The 27,783-nt window shown below is 42.8% G+C and overlaps 1 protein-coding gene across 3 annotated transcripts in view; it reads right to left on the bottom strand.

Annotated features, from left to right (window-relative positions):
- The window catches only part of ATXN1 (ataxin 1), a 309,499-nt gene that overhangs the window by 268,391 nt on the left and 13,325 nt on the right, over nt 1-27,783 (bottom strand). Inside the window, exon 1 of one of the 3 annotated variants that reach the window (XM_083187877.1) lies at nt 25,419-25,688. The exons of 1 other annotated variant lie outside the window; for it this stretch is intronic. The gene's annotated coding sequence lies outside the window, so the exon portion shown is untranslated. Of the gene's footprint in view, nt 1-25,132; nt 25,273-25,418; nt 25,689-27,783 lie in introns of those variants that run through there. One more of the 3 variants, XM_083187878.1, reaches the window with a different exon arrangement.

Genomic DNA, 27,783 nt, shown 5'->3' with positions numbered 1-27,783 from the left:
GTCTGAAAGCAGCATAAGATGAATAAAAATGTTTGCTGGCAATTTTCATACCTCTTTTGAAAAATGTACTTATTTATTTATTTATTAACAGTTTCTTATATAGCGCATCCGACCAGCAACCATTTAGGGGCTGAAAACGGGAGCGTGCACCCGGTAATTTATCTCTGGTGCACACTCCAATCACTGACCATATTTCCAGCAATATTTGCAATAATCGCCACCATGTGTACGCACCTTCAGAATTGTATATAAAGCCAATAGACTTAAAGGTTACATTTATCATTTATTCTGCTTTTTTCTTTTTGGCCTAGGGGTGCCGTGAAAAAATTCTAATACTCTAGGGTGCGTGCTGTGGTTCAAAAAAAGATTGTGAATTGTGAACCAAACTAAGAAGTAAACTTTAAAGAGCAATATTAAATTACAAACTACTTTAATGGAAATTACAAGTTGGAACTGAAGCACACTTTGAAGCAATGCAATCCTTTTTAGACATTTTTTTTCCCCCATGTAATCGGGTTAAACTTAATTCGTAATACAAGTGTCAATAATACAGTACTGCAACTGCAAAATAGCCTTAACCTGGAATTCTATCTGCCAATCAGGGATGTTATAGGGATCAAAAATGCACAACAAATATATACTGTACACACATGCACTAGTGTTGAGACCTCTGTATCTGTATTTATTAGAGCATGTGGTCACAAGCCACGGCACCCCAATGTCGACCTTTTGACTGTTGACCTTCCCCATGTCGACCTAATGACCCTGTTGACCTAACCCATGTCGACCTTCAGTCATGTCATCCTTCCTTCATGTCAACCTAATGCTTGTCGACCTAGTTACCATATCCCGGACGCATTATGCACTTATTTGAATACACTTTTTGACACTGCTACAGTCTCTGAGTTCTGCTGCATGATCTTTTTCAGAAGGCACCAGAGTGGTTGTTTAAGGAAGGATGAGTGCCTTATTTATAGTTTCTTATATAGCACAGCAGATTCCATTGTGCTTTACAAATGTATCTATCTTTTCCTCACCTCTACGAGGTAAAGTACCACCACTGACCACTAAAGGCCACTCCACTGGCCAAATTACCCCTTTGTGTGCTAAAAGATGTTGTATCAGAAAGTGAAAGCAATTTTTGCAGGGACACTGATATTTCAAACTTACTGGCTATGAAGAGAGGTAGCTGTGAATACAGATTGGAGGAACGAGCAGTAAGGGACTGGGGGTGGGGTGTAAAGTCTGTGAGCTAAAAACTGTCACAGCTCAAAGTGAAAGTAAAAATGTTCAAAGTGAAAGTACATTGCAGAAGCCATCATTTTGATGGGATTTTAAGTAGTAATTTCATAAATACATAATATATTTTTATATCATGGGGATATTATTTTACATTTGGTCCAGTATCCTATCCCCTAACCTTAAGGACAGAGTTAATGAAACATGTGGTTGTTATTTACCACGGTGCTATGGTGTCCTATATTATGAGAAATGCATGGATCTGCACATCAAAATATATGTGTAAAGACAACAATCATTTAAAAATAAATGCAATATTTTGCTCATTTTCCAGGGGTAGAGAGGGCACAAACCATGTTTAGTGGGGATCCTCAAAGCCTTTAGAGCCTCACACAAATATTTAATTATACTATGACTCATACCCCTTTCACATTCCACCTAATTACCGGGTTCATGCCGGTTTGACCCGGTAATTGAAAGGGGTTACCGGGTCCCACAAACCGGTAGCAACACGGCCCCGCCCCCTGCATGACGTTAGCGAACCAGCAACATTGCCGGTTTGCTGAGGGGGTGAAACGTTTCAAAGTCCTGGTGCTATCCCACATTTTGCGATGTGAAAGGGGTATCAGTGTTGATTCAGCCACAGCCATAGCATACTGTCAATTCAGATTATAAAGCAGATTTGTAGACATATTTATACCATAAAATAATAAAAAAATATTCCCCATAATTAGCTGATTAATTAATACAGGAGATCCACCCACTATTAGGGCCACCATACATTAGGCCGACTTGTCCTGAGTCGTCCCCACTTCCCAAGAGCTCCCTAGGAGAGCTTTATAAGATTTGGCACTGGATGTGCCATTTTTTACATTTAAATTGGATGCGATTTATCACATGTAAACCCGGGGAAGCTGCAGGAGAGCAGGGTCCGGGGGAGCTGCAGGCAGGGTAGCGGCAGGAGAGGTAGTGAGTAGGGTCCGTGGTAGAGGCAGGCAGGGAGCGGGGCCCGGATAGCAGAGTTCGGCGGAGAGCAAAGACCCTGCGGCGAGTGAATAGAAAAAATCCTATTCAAAAGACTGGGCGGCCACTGATTGGCTGAGAGCTCTACTCTCCCGCTGCTCGCTACTCCCCCGGACTCTGCTCTGCGGTCTCTGCTTCCTGCCTGCCGCTACATCTACTGCAGCTCTCCCGGACAATGCTCTGTGGTCCCCGCTCCAGACCTTCCGCTACAGGTCCTGTAGCTCCCCCAGAATGGACGCTGCTCTGCGGTCCCCGCTCTCCTGCAGCTCCCCCGGACCGGCCCCTGCTCTCTGGTCCCCGCTACCCTGGACCTCACTCCCTGCACATAAGATTTATCTTATGTGCAGACTGTCCGAACTCTGGATCTGATCCGATGCACACGGGACCGCGCATCGGATCAGATAAAATGTCATACACTACGCAATATGGGCAATTTCACCCGATTTCTCGGCCCGATCCTCCATAATCAGGTGAAATTGGGCCCAAATCGCATAGTGTATGGGGACCTTTACTTAGATCTTGGGTATGGCTTTATAAAATGTGCATAGAGCTTGTTTCAGAAAGCATACAGTATCTTACTTAGTTACTAAATGATCTAGTACAAAGTATATAACCCAATATAGGCCCTTATTCTGGTTGGTGCGGTCAGAGCCGCACACGGGGCTCCGACCGCACAAACCAAGGGCCGCCCACCAGACGGATCGCCACGGCCGTCCATACACGGACGGCTGGCGATCCGCTCAAAAATGGTGGAGGCTACGCCTCCACCATGGTGGGAGCTGCCCCCTGCCTTCGATGGTCGACGACCATCGAAGGCAGGCCCGCACGCCGCGGCAGCTCCCGCAAGCTAAGACCACACGGACAATCGTCCGTGTGGTAGCTTGTATGGGGGCTGAAAGCTGACATCCGGCGACGTCAGCTTTCCGCCCCCATGTCATGGTAATGAGGGCGTCATGCCCTCATTACCATGCATACGCCCCGCGTTTGCATGGGAACGCCCATGAAACGCGGGGCGTACACATAGGGAAATGAGGGCATGATGCCTCTCACGCCCCTATCCGCCCCCTTTGCGGCGGACGAAATCCGTCTGCGGCGAAGGGGGCTGCACATGCGCAGAATGACCTCTGCGCATGTGCAGACCACAAACATCGGCGGTACGGCCGCACGCGGGCCGTACCGTGCCGATAAGAATAAGGGCCATAGTTACAAGTTATACAATGGAAGCAAATGTTTGATTGGTCGCTGTATATTACTAAACATGTTACTTGCTGGACCAGTTTATCTAGGTGTGGTATGCACGTAGTATATTGCGGGAGTTGTTCATGCAAATTAGGAAACTTCTATAGTGGAAAAAAGTGCTTATAATATATTTTCATTAATCTAAAAGTTGGGTATTTTTTATTTACAATAATGTTGCTTTAAAAGTTTGATTTAAAAAAAAATAAAAAAAATATATGTATCTGCAAATAAAACCTGTTTCACTGATCTTATAGTACATGGGATTCAGTGAGGACCCAAGTGTTATAATGTAAGTATGCAGTTTACCCTGCATTTTATAAAATATCCAGTGGGCGTGGGACTCTATGATCATAAATATTGCAAGAAATTGATTATTTGACTGGTTATACATATTAAGTTAATACAAATCTTTATACATTGTCTTCTCTTGTAACAGGGCATGGTCGAATCAGTTAGGTGCCAGCCATCAACAGAACCTCATTTCTCACCCCAGACTTACTGGTTTTTGTACTCCACCCTATTGGCTATGTGTGCGCTTACTCAAGGGGTGAGCCTAATTCATACGGCACAGCGCTCTTAAAGCATCTTTGCAGCACTGTGCACTCCATTGATGTAATTAGCATTAATGCACATGAACACATACTTTACTTGTAAGAAATGTGTGTGTGTGTGTATATAAAGGACCAATAACTTACAGTATTTTCAGATTATCTGTATTAAGCAGTACAGTATGCACCGAATTTGATCTCAGCAGAAACATGCAAATAAAGCGCTACCTGCTATCTTATGATGTATGCGTCTTCATGTACAAATAAATACAATTTAATTGCAAGATCTGTACCATCTACAAAATCTAAAATTTCTTCAAACATTCTTATGTATAATGTATTTGACAAATCAATGCAGATGATGCTATAGGACTTTTCTTTGTCCTGTTATCAGCTTCCGTGTGATTAACCACTTGCCTGGCATGGGTGTATTCGATGATACCAGTAAAAGGGGGAGATTCTCTAAACTAAAAATGTTGTAAAAACCCTGTCATCTGGGTTTTTACCGCATTTTGGGATGCTCTAAGCGATGCCCCATAGAAGCCTTTGTGCTTCTACCACAACCCACTCCCGCCCCGCACCGACCCCTGCTCACCTGTGTCCGGGCAGCACAGAGCTGTGCTGCCCAGACCTGTGACCTCCTCCTCCCTGCACTATGATCCTCTTCCGGGTGCAGGGAGGAGGAGAGCCCGGGGCAGCAGCAGCAGCAGCACCAGGTAAGGGAGGGAGGGGGGAGCCGCCGGGACCCGGCGACTCTCACCGCAAAGAACCGCTCTTAACGCAAGAGCTGTCCTTTGCCATAATTATTGCATATGTTAGAACATATGCGATAATTATGTATGCGATGGGCGGCGAAGGGGGGCGGAGCTGGGCCGCGACTATTAGAGAATCTGGTACTTGTGTATTTTGGCGGCGCCCATCGCATCGCATCCCATAAGGCATATGATGGTATGCAATGCGACGCGATATTGTACAATGCCATACAATTTTAAAATTGTATGGCATTGTATATGGCATACAATGCCATACGATGCGATGCGATGCGATGCGATTAAACATTGTATAAGCACCCTAATGGGTGCTTACAATGTTAAATGCACCCTTACGCTACCCCCCACTATAAACGTGAACCCAAAGCGTGGCGAGCGCAGCGAGCCCGCGAGGGGCGGCGGTATGCGTCCTCCGACCCTTTCATACCCCCACTATCCACGTCGGCGTGGAGTTGAGAATAAAAAGTGTGGCGAGCGCAGCGTTCCCGAAGCGTGGCGAGCGCACGCGAATACCTGTGAAGCCCGCGAGGGGACTCCGATACCTGTGGCTCGGTGCGCTCGCCACACTTTCTATTCTCAACTCCACGCCGACGTGGATAGTGGGGGTATGAAAAGGTCGAAGGACGCGTGCCGCCGCCGCCCCTCGCGGGATCGCTACGCTCGCCACGCTTCGGGTTCACGTTTATAGTGGGGGGGTGGCGTGGGGGTGCATTTAACATTGTAAGCACCCATTAGGGTGCTTAAAAGCACCCTTTAGGGTGCTTATACAATCTTTCATCGTATAGGGGCTAAAAATCGCGTCGCATCGCATGCCATCGGGTGCATGGCATGCGATTCGATCAAAACATTGCGCGATGGAAATCGGGGGCGCCGCTATAATACACAAGTACCGAGAATCTCCCCCAAAGTCCACTGCTTGGCTGCTGGGAGAGAACAGTCTACAGCTGCTGCTCTCAGGAGGGACCTCCCAACCCCTCTGGTTGATAGGCTGACAGCGACTATGTTGACAGCCAATAGGTGGGCTGCTAGTGGTCAACAGGCAAAGGTCGAAATGGTCAAAAGGTTGACATGCGCAAAGTAGATATTGACAAAAGGTTGATACACACAATAGTTCAACATAAGCTTTTCAAAATGTATTATATTTAGATAACTTGTTTATATATTTTACGATCTACGAGGCCTACAAATCGGGAACAGTAAATTATTCCAAGCAAAGCGAGGAACCATACGAGGTTAAGCGTTACACCAATTGGGGGTCCATGTCGACAGACAACAAAAACGTGAGAAACATTTTTATGTGTTGAACATTTCCACATCGACCTAGTGTATGTCAACCTTTTAACTGTCAACCAAAACAGTGGTCGACCTAATGATCCATGCCCTCTCGTTCCCCATTCTTGCCCTAGTGCTTGCTTGCTCACTGCTGATCAGGCATTCCGGCGGAACCCCCTACTCAGAGGCTGAAGAGACTAGCAGAGGAAATGAAAAATTACATCTATATATCCAAATGTGTTAGATAGAGGTTCTTAACCTACTTCAGTATTTCAGAGCCGTTTTTGGATATAGTCAGCAAAGTGGTTACAGTGATATGATTTTACATTTCAGGAAAATGTCTCTACGCAAAAGAATAATAAAGTAGAGAAGAAAAAAAAAACCTTGCTCACCAACCTAACCACTGACACAGGACCTAATTCACCATGGATTGCTGGCTAGAGAAAAAAGCAGTTGACTGCAATCAAAAAGTCGACGCCCAAAGAGAAAGAAATGCGCCCCTTGCAAAATTACAAATGCATTTCTAATAGCAATCCATTCACAAACACCAAACCATCGAACAGTTTATTCCATCTGCACCAGTATAGAGCTTCCATTAATATGCTAAAAAATATAAAAGGCAGGAAGTGGTCATCGCTGACATCAGAGACCCACCAAAAACCCACCATGGCGCGTCTGCATTTTCACAAACACACCCAGAAAACACCATGTTTCCACCCCTAAACGCTTGCTTCCTGTCAAAACAAATGTGCCTCTTATGTGTACGTAAATGTATTCGCTAGTTGCCGCCACGCATGTGCAACATGAACACTGCGCGCACACAGCTGTTCGATAACTGAACAGGGAATTCTCTGACTAACAATCCATGCTGAATTACACCCAAGCTAAGCTAAAGAGAATTAAGCAAGAACAATTCAACTACATAACATAGTATTGGTCAAAGTACAACCATAAATGAAAACTGCTGCATAAACAGACTACACTATTAAGCACTCACAATGAATGGTTTCTCAGGTAACTTACTTTGAGGAATGGCATACACACATATAGAGTAGGTGCCGGCACACCACCCATTATAAATATAGGTCACTGATCTATGTACATCAGCAATGTTTTACAAACCGCGCGTGCACAGGACCCATTCTGTGTCATCGGACACAGTGCCCCCTAAACCACAGCCTGCTGGTTGGTGATGGACAACGTGCAGCGACGGCCAGCACTCTCCATTGTAGAAAAAGAGGGTTAACTAACAGATTTTAGGTCCGTAAAATAACCTTGATTTTTCCTTTACTTCTAATTAGTTGGATCTTTCACGAGGCCATTTTCTGCAGTTCATAAAAAGGACCTTTTTGTCTTTGAATACTAAGAGAGTTCAGTCAACAAGTAGTGGAGCAAAGTTCAAAACAATTTCAATGTTATATGTTATATAATCACAATAGCCATTAATCAATGCAAGGAGAAAGAAAACAACGCAAAGCACTGGAAACATAGAACTGTCCATACGGCAATTTAAAAAAATACATTTGCTTTTAGAAGAGTATCCGATCACTTTGTAGCCTTCAGAAATACTTACTCTGTATATTGTCTACTATTCCTTTGCTGTGTAGCTGCTGGTATAGTTATCTATAGAGAAAAAGATTCATATTTGGCTTTTAGAAGTCGGATCTATTCCAAATACAGCTGCTATCAAAGGCATCTACATATGTGTATAGCTGTGAATACATGGAGGAAGCATATTTCCTGTGGGCAAAATCCCAGTATGTTATCCTTAATGTAGAACAGCTTAGAGCAAGAGTCAAACTGTATATACAGGGTATATCTGTTTTCTTTTTGCTCTGACACTATTACTGTATATGCGAATTGCGTGCACGGAAAAAAGTGAACATACTCCCCTGTATGCAAGTTGCCTGCACCGGCTCTATCTGGTTGTGATAGCAGCCACCATAACTATCAGCACTCATTTCCACCATATACCTGGTGCAAGAGGTCTGTCCAAAGTCAGATGGATTTCAGCATAGCCTGCACTCCGCCTATAGGACCATGACACCCCCCTAGAATGCTTAGCTGTTGTACAAATACCCTGTTGAGATCTAGTTACACTCATACAACTGCAAGTGGAGATGCCACTGAGGTATGTACAACCCTGACTCCTCCATTGTTGCATAAACTCTGCCAAATAGATTGCAAGCAGGGCTAGACTGGCCATCTGACAATTCTGGCAAAAGCCTTTGTGAGCATGTACGGTGATGCTACTGTGGAGATTAAGATCGAGCATGCTGGATAAATCTAGTGAGATCGCCGGTCAGGACCAGTGTTTTCACCGGAGATCACTGGTCCTGGCAGATGGGTCAGCACACAGCACTGACACGTTGCTGTGCAGCACTGTGTGCAGAGCAATCTTACTGAGCGATCTAGTATCACTCAGCAAAATCTCTACATGTGTAGGCCCCAATAAAAAACACAGGTGTGTGTAGTAATAGAAATGATTATATAAATTACATATTGAGCCCTAAATCCAGTATTTTATCACCAAAGGGATTTTTGATATTTAACAAGACCCCCTACTGGCCAGCAACAGCTCACATTCCAGAGAGAAATAGACACTAATGCCATGTCAGAATGGCAATCGAGGCAGAACAAAGGATAAATACATGTACTAATTAGAGCATTATTCACTTTTTGCATATTTTGCTTTGACTTCGTTGGAGATCCTAGTCCACTGCCCTGCAAATTGTACTGTATCAATAGCGGATTGCTCAATAGAAAATCATCTACAGTACAGCACTGCAGATTATAAATAGGCCCCCAGAGTGTGTATGACTATCATATGTGTACAGATGATAAACTCATAAATATTCTCATTAAAGTGCGGGTTTTTAAAAGTGGAGATGTTCCCGTTTATCTAGCACCTGATCAGTTACTATGGGCAACAACTCCACTTCCACTTATACAAAAATTTACTAAAGTGCGGGTTTTAAGAAGTGGAGATGTTGCCCACATAAAAGGATCAGGTTCTAGTCATTATCTTCTAGAAGGTGCTAGATAAATGGGCAACATCTCCATTTTTAAAAACCCGCACTTTAGTAAATACTGTATACCGCCGGGACTCCATGGTGCACTTCCAGCATGTCAGGATACAACTACTGTACCATGTGCCTGTTCCCATCGGCCTGAGGGAGTTGCATCATGTGGCATCAGCCTAACGTAACAGCACAGCTTCTCTGCTGCTAAAATAAGCCAGTTGGTTTTATTAGTGTGGGTCTGTTCATTGTACTAAATAGAAAAAAAAGTAGAACTAAAATCTGAAAACAAATGTGAAAACTATAAAACAAAATCATACTTTATAATTTTCACTGGGATAATATTGAAATAATGTCCAAACTATGGCCCTCCAGCTGTTATAAAACTACAAGTCTCATCATGCCTTGCCACAGTTTTACTATTTGGGAATGCTAAAACTATGGCAAGGCATGCTGAGATGTGTAGTTTCACAACAGCTGGAGGGTCATAGTTTGAACATGCCTGCCACAGGCTTACAGAAGTATGCAATACTTTATGTTGAAAAGAATCACAAGTTCTGTACAGCCATGAAGCCAAATAGCTTCCTGTATCTTAATACAAGTATACTGAGGATTCATAAACCAAATTCGGTAATTAACCCTTTGAGTGCTGACATCTGTGAGAGATGCACAAAATATCCGCAAAAAAATGCTGGTGTTGCTCACATTTGTTGTATAAGTTTTGACCCTGCCCATAACCAGGGTGAAATTGCCAGGTTGGTCGACCCAGGTTATAAGCTCTGGTACTTTCACACCACACCTCGACCAGGGTCAACACATCACCAACCTGGGTCTGAGGTACGGTGTGAAAGGGTTTTTTACATTGCAGAGTTGCACCTAGGACTTTGTGCATGGGTCCGTGCCAGGAGCAATCCCCTTGAGACTGGTGGCCCAGGCTGGCACTTGGAGAGCACAGGCTCTTCCTATGCTGTGAACAAATAGTAGATTGACCCAGTTAACCCATTCACACTGCACCTCAAGCCAGTTTGAACAGATTTCTTTCTTTTTTTTAGGTTTATAAAAAATATATTTTTTTCACTGTATGTTTTGTAACAAATCTGCTATGTGAAGCCAAAGCCCACATTTTCAGTGTAGTGTGCATGTCAGAGTACCTACTGTAGTAGCCAATACCACCACTAGTAAACAGCTACTCTATCCATCTATTATACAGGCATATATAATGGACCACTTCTGGCCACTGAAAAGGTATTGCCGGGAGGAGAGCATTGTTTCCTTTATTTCTTATGTCCTAAAGTGGTTTGCAGAGGTACCTAACCAGTGGCTCTCTAGTGGTTCTGGGGACTGCAAGCAACCTCTGAGAATGCTGAGATTTGCAGGCCCCCTTACACTTGTCCAACTTGTCTGAGGGACAAGTTGGACCTGATTGACTTGAGATTATCCTATGTGCAGGAGGATCAATCTCTTGGTTAGACCCAATGCGCACGGGAGTGTGCTTCGGGTCCTACAGAATCAGGCACATCAGATTTTGTCAGATAAATTGAACCAATCCATCTGAATTGGGTCAAATCTGACTCAATCTCACAAGTGGAAGGGGGGCTAAAACACTTGCACAATAGTAAGCAAGTACAAGCTGCTCAAGCCCTGGTATTTTTTCTAAATTCTCCATGTACAACCAATAAGGGACGATCAAGCTTTAATTGAATTATACACATACTGTACAGGGAATGTTAGGGAAAATAGACTTTCTCGCCTTTTCTCATGCTCCACAGTTTAGTTTAGTTTAGTTATGTAACTGACTTCCAGCGAGTTTTCTCTGCCAGACAGAAACTTTCCTCTGAGGCTGACAATAGTTTACGTAAATAAAGCATGAGTAGAATTTATACTGCTTTCCTTTGGATTATATATTTCAAGGAATTTTCTTACCCACATTATTTTCTGAATTGTGGTAATCCCTCATTTGAGCACATCAATCACGGGCAGGGATATGCACTTTGGCACACAGACTGACAGCCGATAATATCCACATGGCCCATCTGTTCGGCCCAACCTCAAACCCTATTTGATCATCAACGCCCCCCCCCCCCCCCCCCCCCCAGATATTAAATAGCTTTAGGTCTGTTTAATGCCCCTTTCAGACCGCACTTTTTACCCGTTGTTTTGCTGTTTTTTTACCGTTTTAAAATGGTAATTTGTGCAGTCTGAACGGTGCAGAGTGAATTTACCTGTTCTATTGAACTGGTATTTCTAAATGGTAATAAAAGCAGGGTCCTACCCGTTTCAGACCCGTTTTTTTCGACCACTGTTTTCTATGGGTTAAAACAGGTTCAGTGTTGTGAAGGAACAAAAACTGCATTGAATACCGTTTAAAGATATGCGGTTTGAAAGGGGTTTTTAGCTGGCAGACCCGTTTTTAGAAACATTTTAAAATACCTGGTCAAAACCAATTTTACGTTCTGAAAGCAGCATAAGAGTACCTAATGAATCAGCCAATACCACCACTATTAAACAGCTACTCCATCCATCTATTATACCTTCAATAACTATGTTCCCCCTTCTCAAAGCTAGAACACATTGAGGTCCTTTAGGCTTTCCTGTTACGTTTTCAGTTAAATATCATCCAAAAATATAGTAGGCATTTGTTGCACAATCTTTAACATAAGTATGTCCTCCAGGACTGAGCACAGTATTCTAGGTGAGGCCTAGGTGTGGTCTCACTAATGACCTATGTAGTGACATCTCCACTTTGATCTTTCTTCTACTTATATCTCTCCCCATGCTACCTAGCAATTGTAAATATAGTTTCCTAGATCCCGACTTCGTACATGGTTTTGTGTCCCTATTATTATTAATATTATAGTAAATGGGTTTTTGATAACCAATTGCATGATTTTATCATTGGACTTTAATTTAGGGCCTGTACAAAGTCATGCTTCACTGCAGGAGGGGAAAATTTAACATATGCAGAGAGTTAGATTTGGGGGGGGGGGGTGTTGTCAAACTGAAATCTAAATCACATTGTAAGAGTAAAGCAGCCACTACAGTATTTACCTTTTACAGAAACAAAATAACCCAAATCTAACTCCCTTTGCACATGTTACATTTACCCCAACTACGGTGCAGCATGGTTTTGTCTGATTTAGACCTTTAGGCCAGTGGTTCCAAACGTGCTTATCATGACACCTTAGGGTGCCCTGGGATGATGGTCCAGGATCAATTCAAGCTATTTTTGGTCAATGTAAAAGGCAAAACTAGTGCTTGTGGCTCCCAATCATAAAATATGTGGACAAGCAGAAGTGAATCCTGTCCCTTAATACATTACTAAACCTATGAGATGTACAGGGCTCTCAAATGCCATGTATTGTATTGTGAGTCATTAGAAACTACATGAATGCATTTATTTTTCTCTAGGTATGCGCCTGGATAAAGTGGGCTGGTGGGAATAACAGCAAACCTACAATTGTTTAGAATTGAAACAATATTTCAAAAGTGGATCATAATAATGTTTCAGATAGGATTTTCATCATTAACAATTTTTTACTTTTCACATGCAGATGCCACTTCCTCTCAGTAAGGAGGACACAGAACATTTCAACGTTTTTCATGTCTAATATTTAGGAGGGTATTTAACAATGCTTGGAGAGAGAAAAATTGTGAGAGGAAAAAGTACTACCAACTAATCGGCTCCTGCCATTTTCAAACACAGGGCAGATGTATTAAGCCTTAAAAAGAGATAAACACTTGGGTGACTATAAGTGATAAACATCCATCCACTCAGCACCTAACTGTCACCTTTAAACAGCATATACAATGACAGGAGCTGATAGTGATAATAGTCAGTCAGCTGGCTCTTAATTGTCATTGTATAGGCTATGTTTGAAAGATGACAGTTAGACGCTGATTGGATGGATGTTTATCACTTATCATCACCAAAGCGTTTATCTCTTTTAACCCCTTCACGACATTTGACGTATATATACGTCATGGCCGGGAAGTACTTCCCGACACATGACGTATATATACGTCATGACTTTAAACTGTCACTGCGTCTCGAGACGCAGTGACAGAGGGACGATGTCTGCTGTCCCTGACAGCAGACATGTCCCTGCATGCCCAGGGGGGGCTGCGATGCCGCCCCCCCGTCGGCGATCGCTGTGATTGGCTGTTCAGTGTGAACAGCCATTCACAGCGTTTTCCTGTGTTACCAGCGAATCAGACGCTCGGTAACACAGGTGTCAATCACCGCCGGGCGTCAGGGGGCATGAGGGGGTCATCGGTGACGATGACACCTCACCCCACCCTCACCCCACCTGCCCCCAAGGCTGTGATTGGTCCGTGGGACCCACGGACCAATCACAGCCAAGGCGCGACATTTAAACTAACGGTGACTGCGCTGCAGACGCCATTCCGGTCTGGAATAGCGTGCAGAACGGTCACCGTGCCTGTCTGCCGTGATACCGACCTGATCCTTGCCTAATACTTACCTGATCCTTGCAAATACCTTACCTGATCACTTGATCACTGCTTGTAGCGTGCTGGACGCTTCCTGGATCTGACTTCCTGAGACTTCCTGCTGCTGCTGCAGTGTGATAGAGAGATAGAGAGAGAGATAGAGAGAGATAGAGAGATAGTGACAGAGAGAGCTATATTTTGTGTCTGCTACCCCCCCTTTTTGGGGGTGCAGGGGTTTTATTTTATATATATAACTGTCAGTGCTGCTGCAGTGTCATAGAGTGATAGATAGTGATAGATAGTGAGAGATAGTGAGAGATAGAGAAAGATAGTGACAGAGAGTGATAGAGAGTGATAGAGAGTGTATATTTTGTGTCTGCTACCCCCCCTTTTTGGGGGTGCAGGGGTTTAAATAACTGTCAGTGCTGCTGCTGCAGTGTCATACAGTGATAGATAGTGATAGATAGTGATAGATAGTGAGAGGTAGAGAGATAGAGAGATTTGTGTCTGCTACCCCCCCTTTTTGGGGGTGCAGGGGTTTTATTTTATATATATAACTGTCAGTGCTGCTGCAGTGTCATAGAGTGATAGATAGTGATAGATAGTGATAGATAGTGAGAGATAGAGAGAGATAGTGACAGAGAGTGATAGAGAGTGTATATTTTGTGTCTGCTACCCCCGCCTTTTGTGCTGATCACTATATCTGAGGTGATCAGCAACTTTTTGGGGGCGCAGAGGTTTTTTTTTTTTATATATACCTGTCAGTTGCTGCCAGTTGCACTGTCAGTTGCACCAAAGGTTGTGCACCTGCTGCCCCTCACTGGTAATCAGTGTCGCATCACTGATCACCTTTTTTTTTTTTTGTGGGTGCTGTGTGGTCTTTTTTTAATTTTTTTTTTACACACACTGTGATTTTGTGGGTGTCCTGTGGCCACTGTGCGCTGATCAGTGACGTACATCACTGATCAGCTTTTTCGGCACAGGGTTGATCTATTTTTTTTTTTTTTTTTGATCAAATTCCTGTTGCCTTTGAGCGCTGTTCAGTGACGGACGTTACTGACCAACATCTGTGCTAAATTTTTGGCGCAGGACCTTTTTTTTTGTTTTTTTAACCCCTTCAATTTTTTTTTTGTATAAAGTATTTTTTTTTTCTGCACTACATACACACTACATACCCCCCGGGTTGAAATAAAGTTTGTACCCCCCCCTACACTATACACGTGTTGAAACATTTCACTACCAGTAACACAAAAATAAAAATGGCATCCCAAATGTCATCCCAAATGTCATCCCAAATGTCATCCCAGTCATCCAGAAGAATGTATTCAGTGGAGGAGGCATATGCCATGCTTGCTTCTGACTCTGACACAGCCAGTGATGCAAGCGGGGAATTTGAAGGATTCGTCTTAAGCTCCTCTTCCTCCTCCGGTGATGAGGGACCCCCTCAAAGACGCCCCCGTAGATCAGCTGAGACCCCCCCCCCAATAATTGATCTAGTATGGACCCCACCACCAGACAATTTTGAGCCCCAGGTTCCTGAGTTTTTGGCCATGCCAGGAATCCAATTTGATTCCACAGGTCTCAGAGAAATTGACTTTTTCAAATTATATTTCTCTGATGATTTTATAAATTTAATGGTGGACCAAACTAATTTATATGCCCAGCAGTTTATTGCTCAAAACCCCACGTCATCATTTGCAAGGTGGACCCCTGTAGATGCAGTAGAGATGATGACGTTTTGGGGTCTGGTGCTTCATATGGGCATAGTAAAAAAGCCACAAATTAGGCAATATTGGAGTACAGATGTTCTGTACAGCACCCCATTTTACCGTATGGCCATGACTCGGACTCGTTTTGAGGCAATCCATAAATTTATACATTACACCGATAATGCACAGTGCCCACCCAGAGATGATCCCACCTTTGACAGGCTATTCAAAGTCAGGCCGGTCATTGATCATTTCAGTGCCAAATTTGCAGAGCTATACATCCCTGATAAATGTATTAGTATCGACGAGTCCCTTATACATTTTAAAGGAAGGGTTAAATTCCGCCAGTACCTTCCCAGTAAGAGGGCAAGGTATGGCATAAAAATGTATAAGCTGTGTGAAAGCACCACAGGGTACACCCACAAGTTTAGGGTATATGAAGGGAAGGATTCAAGAATTGAACCGCCAGAATGCCCCCCCTCCCTCGTAGGTGTTAGTGGAAAAATTGTCTGGGATTTAGTGCACCCCTTCCTGGATAAAGGTTATCACCTCTATGTGGATAACTTTTTCACCTCTATGTGGATAACTTTTACACCAGCATCCCCCTGTTTAAGGCCCTTGGTTCAAGAGGTACAGCAGCTTGCGGTACTGTGCGCAAGAACCAAAGAGGCCTCCCCAAAACGCACATTGCCCAAGTACTAAGAAGGGGTGAAAGCAGGGGAATATGCACCGAAAATATGTTGTTGGTCAAATATAAGGACAAGAGGGATGTCCTTATACTGACAACAATTCATGGAGACAGTACCACCTCCATCCCTGTACGAGGTACCAGTACCCACACCTCAAAACCAAATTGTATCCTAGATTACAATAAGTACATGGGCGGAGTGGATCTTTCAGATCAGGTACTGAAGCCGTACAGTGCCCTGCGGAAAACAAATATCTGGTACAAGAAGCTGGCCGTGTATATCATCCAGATGGCACTGTATAACGCTTACGTGCTATTCCGTTCTACCGGCCAGAGGGGGACATTTATGCACTTTCAAGAGGAAGTCATAAAGGGCCTAGTATTTGGGAACCAGCAGGCAGAGGGCCCCAGTACTTCTAGTACTGGCCCCCGTATTGTACCAGGGCAGCATTTTCCCAACGAAATCCCCTCCACTGCAAGAAAGGGCAGGACACAAAAAAGGTGCAAAGTTTGCTATAAAAAGGGAATAAGAAAGGAAACTATTTTCCACTGTGAAACTTGCCCCGACAAACCCGGCCTATGTATGAAGGAGTGTTTCAAAATATACCACACATCTATGGATTATTAGGTTCATCATTTCACCGTGCTTCGGGGGTCTTGCTAATGCCATATAGCACCCACCATTCATTCCACCAGAATCTGAGCTGCAAAATCCAAAAATCACTCCTTCCCTTCTGAGTCCTGCCATGCACCCAACTGGTATTTTTTGGTCACATGTGAGGCATTGCCGTACTCGGGAGAAATTGGGGCACAGACTTTGGGGTGCTTTGTCTCCTTCATTCCTTGTGAAAATGAAAAATTTTGAGCCAGAACTGCATTTTTGTGTAAAAAAAAATGTAATTTTTCATTTTTACAGCCCAGTTGTACCACAATTGGTGAAACCCCTGGGGGTTTGAAATGTACACTATACCCCTAGATGAATTCCCTGAGGGGTGTACTTTGCAAAATGGGGTGACTTGTGGGGGGGTTCCACTGTATTGGTAATGCAACATAGCACCCACCATTCATTCCACCAAAATCTGTGCTCCAAAATCCAAAAATCACTCCTTCCCTTCTGAGTCCTGCCATGCGCCCAACTAGTATTTTTTGGTCACATGTGAGGCATTGCCGTACTCGGGAGAAATTGGGGCACAGACTTTGGGGTGCTTTGTCTCCTTCATTCCTTGTGAAAATGAAAAATTTTGAGCCAGAACTGCATTTTTGTGTAAAAAAAATGTAATTTTTCATTTTCACAGCCCAGTTGTACCACAATTGGTGAAACCCCTGGGGGTTTGAAATGTACACTATACCCCTAGATGAATTCCCTGAGGGTTGTACTTTGCAAAATGGGGTGACTTGTGGGGGGGTTCCACTGTATTGGTAATGCAACATAGCACCCACCATTCATTCCACCAAAATCTGTGCTGCAAAATCCAAAAAACACTCCTTCCCTTCTGAGTCCTGCCATGCGCCCAACTAGTATTTTTTGGTCACATGTGAGGCATTGCCGTACTCGGGAGAAATTGGGGCACAGACTTTGGGGTGCTTTGTCTCCTTCATTCCTTGTGAAAATGAAAAATTTTGAGCCAGAACTGCATTTTTGTGTAAAAAAAATGTAATTTTTCATTTTCACAGCCCAGTTGTACCACAATTGGTGAAACCCCTGGGGGTTTGAAATGTACACTATACCCCTAGATGAATTCCCTGAGGGGTGTACTTTGCAAAATGGGGTGACTTGTGGGGGGGTTCCACTGTATTGGTGCTTGGGGGGTCTTGCTAATGCGACATAGCACCCACCAAAATTCCACCAGAATCTGAGCTGCAAAATCCAAAAATCACTCCTTCCCTTCTGAGTCCTGCCATGCACCCAACTGGTATTTTTTGGTCACATGTGAGGCATTGCCGTACTCGGGAGAAATTGGGGCACAGATTTTGGGGTGCTTTTTCTCCTTCATACCTTCTGAAAATGAAAAATTTTGAGCCAGAACTGCATTTTTGTGTAAAAAAATGTAATTTTTCATTTTCACTGCCCACTTGTATCAAAGTTGGTGAAACCCCTGGGGGTTTGAAATGTACACTATACCCCTAGATGAATTCCCTGAGGGGTGTACTTTGCAAAATGGGGTGACTTGTGGGGGGGTTCCACTGTATTGGTGCTTGGGGGGTCTTGCTAATGCGACATAGCACCCACCAAAATTCCACCAGAATCTGAGCTGCAAAATCCAAAAATCACTCCTTCCCTTCTGAGTCCTGCCATGCACCCAACTGGTATTTTTTGGTCACATGTGAGGCATTGCCGTACTCGGGAGAAATTGGGGCACAGATTTTGGGGTGCTTTTTCTCCTTCATACCTTCTGAAAATGAAAAATTTTGAGCCAGAACTGCATTTTTGTGTAAAAAAATGTAATTTTTCATTTTCACTGCCCACTTGTATCAAAATTGGTGAAACCCCTGGGGGTTTGAAATGTACACTATACCCCTAGATGAATTCCCTGAGGGGTGTACTTTGCAAAATGGGGTGACTTGTGGGGGGGTTCCACTGTATTGGTGCTTGGGGGGTCTTGCTAATGCGACATAGCACCCACCAAAATTCCACCAGAATCTGAGCTGCAAAATCCAAAAATCACTCCTTCCCTTCTGAGTCCTGCCATGCACCCAACTGGTATTTTTTGGTCACATGTGAGGCATTGCCGTACTCGGGAGAAATTGGGGCACAGATTTTGGGGTGCTTTTTCTCCTTCATACCTTCTGAAAATGAAAAATTTTGAGCCAGAACTGCATTTTTGTGTAAAAAAATGTAATTTTTCATTTTCACTGCCCACTTGTATCAAAATTGGTTAAACCCCTGGGGGTTTGAAATGTACACTATACCCCTAGATGAATTCCCTGAGGGGTGTACTTTGCAAAATGGGGTGACTTGTGGGGGGGTTCCACTGTATTGGTGCTTGGGGGGTCTTGCTAATGCGACATAGCACCCACCAAAATTCCACCAGAATCTGAGCAGCAAAATTTAAAAATCACTCCTTCCCTTCTGAGTCCTGCCATGCACCCAACTGGTATTTTTTGGTCACATGTGAGGCATTGCCGTACTCGGGAGAAATTGGGGCACAGATTTTGGGGTGCTTTTTCTCCTTCATACCTTCTGAAAATGAAAAATTTTGAGCCAGAACTGCATTTTTGTGTAAAAAAATGTAATTTTTCATTTTCACTGCCCACTTGTATCAAAGTTGGTGAAACCCCTGGGGGTTTGAAATGTACACTATACCCCTAGATGAATTCCCTGAGGGGTGTACTTTGCAAAATGGGGTGACTTGTGGGGGGGTTCCACTGTATTGGTGCTTGGGGGGTCTTGCTAATGCGACATAGCACCCACCAAAATTCCACCAGAATCTGAGCTGCAAAATCCAAAAATCACTCCTTCCCTTCTGAGTCCTGCCATGCACCCAACTGGTATTTTTTGGTCACATGTGAGGCATTGCCGTACTCGGGAGAAATTGGGGCACAGATTTTGGGGTGCTTTTTCTCCTTCATACCTTCTGAAAATGAAAAATTTTGAGCCAGAACTGCATTTTTGTGTAAAAAAATGTAATTTTTCATTTTCACTGCCCACTTGTATCAAAATTGGTGAAACCCCTGGGGGTTTGAAATGTACACTATACCCCTAGATGAATTCCCTGAGGGGTGTACTTTGCAAAATGGGGTGACTTGTGGGGGGGTTCCACTGTATTGGTGCTTGGGGGGTCTTGCTAATGCGACATAGCACCCACCAAAATTCCACCAGAATCTGAGCTGCAAAATCCAAAAATCACTCCTTCCCTTCTGAGTCCTGCCATGCGCCCAACTGGTATTTTTTGGTCACATGTGAGGCATTGCCGTACTCGGGAGAAATTGGGGCACAGATTTTGGGGTGCTTTTTCTCCTTCATACCTTCTGAAAATGAAAAATTTTGAGCCAGAACTGCATTTTTGTGTAAAAAAATGTAATTTTTCATTTTCACTGCCCACTTGTATCAAAATTGGTGAAACCCCTGGGGGTTTGAAATGTACACTATACCCCTAGATGAATTCCCTGAGGGGTGTACTTTGCAAAATGGGGTGACTTGTGGGGGGGTTCCACTGTATTGGTGCTTGGGGGGTCTTGCTAATGCGACATAGCACCCACCAAAATTCCACCAGAATCTGAGCTGCAAAATCCAAAAATCACTCCTTCCCTTCTGAGTCCTGCCATGCGCCCAACTGGTATTTTTTGGTCACATGTGAGGCATTGCCATACTCGGGAGAAATTGGGGCACAGACTTTGGGGTGCTTTGTCTCCTTCATTCCTTGTGAAAATGAAAAATCTTGAGCCAGAAGTGCATGTTTGTGTAAAAAAATGTAATTTTTCATTTTCACAGCCCAGTTGTACCAAAATTGGTGAAACCCCTGGGGGTTTGAAATGTACACTATACCCCTAGATGAATTCCCTGAGGGGTGTACTTTGCTAAATGGGGTGACTTGTGGGGGGGGTTCCACTGTATTGGTGCAACATAGCACCCACCATTCATTCCACCAAAATCTGTGCTGCAAAATCCAAAAAACACTCCTTCCCTTCTGAGTCCTGCCATGCACCCAACTGGTATTTTTTGGTCACATGTGAGGCATTTCCGTACTCGGGAGAAATTGGGGCACAGATTTTGGGGTGCTTTTTCTCCTTCATACCTTGTGAAAATGAAAAATTTTGAGCCAGAACTGCATGTTTGTGTAAAAAAATGTAATTTTCCATTTTCACATCCCAGTTGTACCAAAATTGGTGAAACCCCTGGGGGTTTGAAATGTACACTATACCCCTAGATGAATTCCCTGAGGGGTGTAGATTGCAAAATGGGGTGACTTGTGGGGGAGGTTCCTAACTTTTAGCACTTATGGTGCCTACAAACCTACATGGTGCCTAAAAAAAATCTCATAAAAAGGAGGCTCCAAAATCAAGTAGGTGCTCCTTCTATTATGAAGCCTGTGGTTTGGTCAACGTGCACACTAGGGCCACATATAGGATATTTTTGAAAACAAAAGAATTGGGGGAATCAATTTTTAGTCACATTTCTCTAGTAAAATCTACTGTATTCGTTAGAAAAATGTATTAAAATTGAAACTCTGCAAAAAAAAAGAAATTTTGAAATTTCACCTACACTTTGTTTTAATTCCTGTGAAACACCTAAAGGGTTAACAAACTTCCAAAATGCTGTTTTGAATACTGTGAGGGGTGCAGTTTTTGAAATGGCATCATTTATGGGGGTGTCTCACATACAAGTCCCTCAAAGTCACATCAGAACTGAACTGATCCCTAAAAAAATCAGTGTTTGAAATTTTCTTGAAAATTTGAGAATTTGCTATTCATATTGTAAGCCTCCTAGTGTCCAAAAAAATTAAAAGGAAGTTGAAATAATGATGGAAACATAAAGTAGACATATGGTCTATGTTAGTTATTAACTATTTTGAGTGGTATGATTATTTGTCTCACAAGCAGAAAATTTAACATTTTGCAAATTGCTAAATTTTCCATTTTTTCACGATATTTTGGTATTTTTCACAAAAAAACACAGACTGTATCGACCCAAATTTACCACTAACTTGAAGTACAATGTGTCACGAGAAAACAATCTCAAAATCACTGGGATAAGTAAAAGCAAAAAAAAGTTATCCCCACTTAAGTGAGACATGTCAGATTTGAAAAAAAGGGCTCTGTCATGAAGGCACAAACTGGCTCTGTCATGAAGGGGTTAAGGGCCCCATAGGTTATAAAATGTAAACTAGTATTCCAACTGGGTTATAGCAATGCACTACAAAATGTATCCCTCATACAAATACTGTAGCTCACCTTAATCATGAAAAGATGTCCTGCCCATACAACTTGTAGTGATGATGTCATAATGTAATATAGTCATATCATTTGCTACATTTATGGCACAAGGTAAGTTGTACATTTGATAATTACTGCTAAAAAAAAGCATATGTTTCTATACCGTAAAGAAAAACTGCACAAGAATTTATAAAAACCTGGTAATATACGTAAATAATCTCCGAGCCGTAGGAACTGGCAGCTGTACAGTTAACCAGTGATTGAATCAAACAGCAAGAGGTCACTGGGCAGGACCAGTCGATTCTGCCTCACATTGCAGTGGACCCCGATCTCATTTCTAGGAACAGTTTTCTGTATACAAGAACTCCTTTTTCTTTGTAGAAGGCTTTGGGCCCACTCTACAGCACGGCCTGTTTCCTGGGAAACCATGGAAACCCCCCATAGTGTTGGCAGTGACACGGTGATATGAACAAGGTTCAGCAGCTTTCGAAGCAGGAGTGTTAAAACTGCACTACTTGAGGGGGGGGAAAAAACATTGTCCATAAACAAAACAGCATATCTTATGCTAATAGGATAACCCTATGCACATTCTTGCACATTTTGCAAATTCAGCATTTAACATTTCATTATATTCTGAAATGTATATTTTTTTCTTTCTACAGCTATATTGGCTTCATAAAGATTAGAGATATGATGTTTTTAACCCCTTTTATGCTTTAGGGCAAAGCAATGTACCAGAAGTTAGCAAAATAAAGATATTTACCTTGGAAAATAGGTTACATTTAAGACACTTGTCTATGCACGGCTGTTTATTCAATGGCTGACAGAAGCCCTTAGGGAATCAAAATGGGCTTGATAACTTCATCCACACTCGGGTCTTTTTTTTTTTTAATACGAAATCTGCTTATTCTCTTGCACGTCTGTCCTTGCAAAGCTAGGCAGCATTTCCCCTAGCTGAGCCTTCCCTGAGGCCCTGTCTCCTTTCACACACACATACACGCACACCGCATCCTCCTCCCAGCTACGCCTGACTCACTGTACTCACCCACTGGGAGGAGGGCGCTTTACACTACACTACACTACACACACAGCTCTTTCACTATGCTTACTCACTGAGCTTCACATACATACTATACAGACAGTTGTAAACCCAGACTGACATTCTACACAGACACTTTGCATGTGGAATGAACTTCCTCGTACAAATGTATCATTAATGCCAATATATGGTTCTGCTCTACTTTCAGAGTGATCCTGGGCTACTTCCATATGCAGTGTTTATGCAGTGTTTTGATGTGCATTTGTCAAACACACAAAAGGTGATTGAGTTTCGGTTTTCAAGTTACTGTTTGACTTAATAACTGTATATCGATCTGATGAAAATAGGTGCAGGTACTAGTTGATACAAGATTTATGGTAGCAGCCATACTCTGCACAAGTCACCAGATTTTTATTATTTTACAGATTTCTTCATGTTCCAAATACAAACACATTATTATGTTAAGCCAAAATATTGTCAACCAATTTTAATTTCAGCTTCTACAAGTTAACCATGAAAATCACTCACGTGTCCACTGAAATGGCACACGCCTGTACAAATATAGGGTGTATAATGTATATGCACAATTCACTTTAGCACTGTTTTACAAAATAAAAACAGTGCAATCAACGTAATTAAACCATGTAATTAAAATATATATATATATATATATATATATATATATATATATATATATATATATATATATATATTTTTCACTCGTGTCAGTGACTCTATCTGAAAAGGGAATGGGATCATTCGTCAGACTGCATTTAGGTCTACAGTCATTAGGTCGACCCCACTAGGTCGACTGGCAGGAAGGTCGACCTGACTTAAGGTCGACATGGGCCAAGGTCGACATGACTTAAGGTCGAATTTGCATAAAGGTCGACATGAGGAAGGTCGACTGGTCATAAGGTCGACATGGGTTTTTCACTGTTTTTTTATCCGAATGTCGACACAGTCGACATGGACACAGTTGGCAATGAGAATCGGACCCTCGCATCGCTCGCTTCGCTCGCAATGCTTCGGGCACGGTGCCTCGCTGCGCTCGGCACACTATTTTATTCTCCCACCACGCCCTAGTGGATGGTAGGGCATGAAATACCGCCTGTCGGCACATGTTGGCTCAAAAAACAGTGAAAAACCCATGTCGACCTTATGACCAGTCGACCTTCCTCATGTCGACCTTTATGCAAATTCGACCTTAAGTCATGTCGACCTTGGCCCATGTCGACCTTAAGTCAGGTCGACCTTCCTGCCAGTCGACCTAGTGGGGTCGACCTAATGACTGTAGACCTAAGTTCATTCTAATAGATGACCGCATCCCCTGAAAAGTGAGTGGGGGAACGGATAAGGATCGTCCTGTTCTCCAGGAGGGCAGGTTGGAAGCACTGAACGCAGGAGCCCAGCATAGTGGGGTGGAGCACTGAGTCTTCCAACTGTTTCCAGGCCGGCTGTTTTATCAATCGGAATCATTCGTTTATAAAAAGGGACAGTGATTTCTAATCCCAAACACACAATGAACTGGTTAGAACATTCCTCATATCTCACATGTATAGTACATGTTTTCCTTATAGTAATCACAAGCAATAGCCAACAGCACTGACAATCTGGGCCTACTAATGTGGCTTTGAGTGGTCACTTATGAATAGTTTAAATTAAAATTATTAAACAAATTCTGCAGACTCGTGTGGCTGATAATTCAGTAAAATGGCGATACCAAACTTATCTCCTAGCTGAGAGTCACATTTCTGATCACACATATTGCTTGCAAGCTAGATTGTATATTTACTGTTCATATAAAGAGACTGGTAAGCAAACATGAAGCTAGGCACATAAAACATGGATGTTTCAGTCTGTCTCTCAAGTTCAACTGAGAAATTATTAGACACAGCTATTACTTTCCGTCACCATTAATAATGACATGACCCAGTACAATACTATTAAGATTGAAGCTGTCTGTCCCCTGTAGTCTGGAACCAGGTGGTCTCTGTACAGGAGAAGCAGACTGATAGATGAGACGGCAGGAGGAGGGGATTGACAGAGGTGACATAAACGTGCAGTCGCCTACATCGTACACATACACACGTAGCAGAGACTATTCAGCACCCCATGGGGAAAGCACGCACCATGCCCCTACTACAAGTCAATGAGAAATTGCTCTTTTACTCCAGAATACTACAGGTACTTGCAGACCAGATGGGGTTCATTTACAATGACAGGGCCCATCACATCCACAAACGGAATACACATAATTACCTAATTAACAAGATGTGCTCGTCCACCCTCGTTAAGAACAATTCATAATCAATCTTGGAGACTGAGCAGAAAAAAAAAAGAATATGTCTGAGCCTCTGGCTGCTGATTACAGTTTGCTGCTGCTGCTGCTTCTCTTTCAGAGCAGGAAGGGAAAGCCCAGCTTATGCTCCCTTAGGTTGTACTGTATATAAATATCCACATGAATACGTATGCATGTATACGTCTTGTCTGCTGCGATTTCCACCATCGACAAAGACCAGCAAAGAAGAAAATAAAATTGACTTACTGTAAAGTGCAGTAGCGAGGTTGTGGGTTGAAGAGGGTGTCTGAGCTGTTGCGTTTTTTTGTTACTCTGCCCCCCTCCCTCGCTGTACGATAGGTCTTGTATGTCTCATCTACTGTAGTAGAAATGATGTCTGCAGCACAGCTCCCTCTTCTCTCTCTCTCCAGTATGTAAATGTGTAATAGAAGCCAAATATGGAGCAGTTGGCTGCCTCTGCAACAGCTCAAGGATCCTACTTCATGCAAAAGGGAGGAAGGGGGGGGGGGGGGAGTGTGTGGAGGCAAGGCAACACTTTGGCAGACAGCCAAGGCAGCCACACAGATTATTGCATACGCACAACAGAGCTGGGGCGGTCTCATTTAACCCTTTCTCAGCTGCAGCACTCTTCACTAGTATGCTATAGAAGTTTTTTTTTTTTTTAAACGCTGTGCCTCATTGTATAGCAACTTATTGCAAATAATAATCAGTTAATCTAATATATATATATATATATATATACACATACATACACACACATAGAGAGAGAGAGAGAGAGAGAGAGAGAGTTGAAATAAAGAAAGTTTGGAGAAGTGCATGCATTTGATTAGAGCAGGGTGTGTGCTTCTGTTGGAAAGAGAGAGGGGTGGAGGAGAGTTATAGAGTAGGAATTGTGAGGACAAGCCAGGCTCAATGTCCACAGGGATAAATAGTGCGTGTCAGTGTCATTTAGGAAATTGCAATGTATTTAACCATTTTGGGGCCAGTAGAGTCAGACGAAGAATAGCACCATCATTAGACAGATACTCCTCTTTATAGACAAAGGCATCTCCCAATCAACAGGTTTTTTTATACCACATGCAACTCTGCTATACAAAGCTCCCATTATTATAACACAATTCCAGACCATGAATATCTAGTAAATGGACGGCAAGTGAAAATGAGTGATGTTTTCTTTTTGGGGCCTGTATGTGTTCTGAATGACGACGCCATCATTAACGTCAGGAAAGGAAACTGCTGTGATAGTTAAAAAGCTCCTGGTGGGATATAGAGATGTGTGACGGGTATGGGTCATTGCATCAACCCATAGTAGGTCGACTTGCATTGGGTAGACCACTGAGTGTCGAGATACGGGACAAATACCATGAAAAACTCATGTCGACATTTTGACTGTCGACCTAATGCTTGTGTCAACCTTCCAACCCTGTCAACCTTAGCCATGTCGACCTATTTCATTTGTCAACTGACGTCTTGTGTTTTTCTATTGATTTGCAATGCAATGTGTTTAGCGATTCTGGGATAGAATGGGAGGGTAAACAGAAGGAAATTCATGTACAACTCTCTGGCTAAACAATGATCCTGGCCAGCGATACTGTGGAAGCATATTTCAAGTCTCCTGTCTCCAGTAACTGTACTCCTAGATTGTAGGCGTCTAAATAATATTGCCAGTTGAAAAAAAAAATATTCTGTGGAAATATTGTAGGAGTGTAATTTTTTTTTTTTTTTTTTAAGTTATACAAAAGGTTTTACAAGGTTTATACTTAACCTTCCCCACTTTGCACAGCTTTGTTTATATTCTTGGCCGTCTTCATTTATGACATCATCAAAAGAGTTTTGTCCCACCCTCTCCACACTAGTCATGGTTGTATATTGTCAGTATGCCTGTCAGCTGACAGCTTGTCAAAGAACCACAGGCAGCAGCAGTGTGAAACTGTTGCTGATTCAGTGGGAGAGCCGTGCAGCCAATCAGGACGCATCTGTCACATATAAACCCACCCACAGCCTTGTCAATCACATAGAACTCGGCTCACGGTGTCTAGTATGAGGCTTTCAGCTGTAGTTGGAAAATACAGAAATCAGCTAAATTGTGTGACATCAGAGCCACTTGCAAAGACATAAAACATCAAAAAGATACATAAAAATTGTATGTTAGAGTATGTTTAACATACTGTCCCTTTAATCCAGGACACTCATGAATTACACATGTTTTGTGTCTGGCTGACTTCAAGCCTGCTTTTCAGATGGTTTAAGTCAGCCCCAGAACCTGTGTAATTCATGTGTCATGGTTTAAAGTGATAGTATGGTAAACCTATTGAGACATTTATACACCATTTAAAGTAATAAATAGGTAATGCACAGTATATAATGTAGTTATTTGCAATCATTTTCTTCTTTTCCTATTTAGCCACTGTCACTGTAGTCACAATAAAACAAAACTATATGGCCTGTCCTAATTTTATATATTATGTTTAAAAAAATGTTATATAAAGAGTAATAACATCTTCTTGGCAGCATATTGGGCCTTATTCAGAGTAAGCTGCATCTAGAATCACAAAATGTGATTGCAACTCTATTTGCATCTTTGCAACCTACTATATACCTCCACAACTTT

This window comes from Crinia signifera, chromosome 5 (genome assembly GCF_055691185.1).
Source record: "Crinia signifera chromosome 5, ASM5569118v1, whole genome shotgun sequence".
Taxonomy (NCBI): domain Eukaryota; kingdom Metazoa; phylum Chordata; class Amphibia; order Anura; family Myobatrachidae; genus Crinia; species Crinia signifera.
This window is presented reverse-complemented; position numbering and strand designations above follow the sequence as displayed.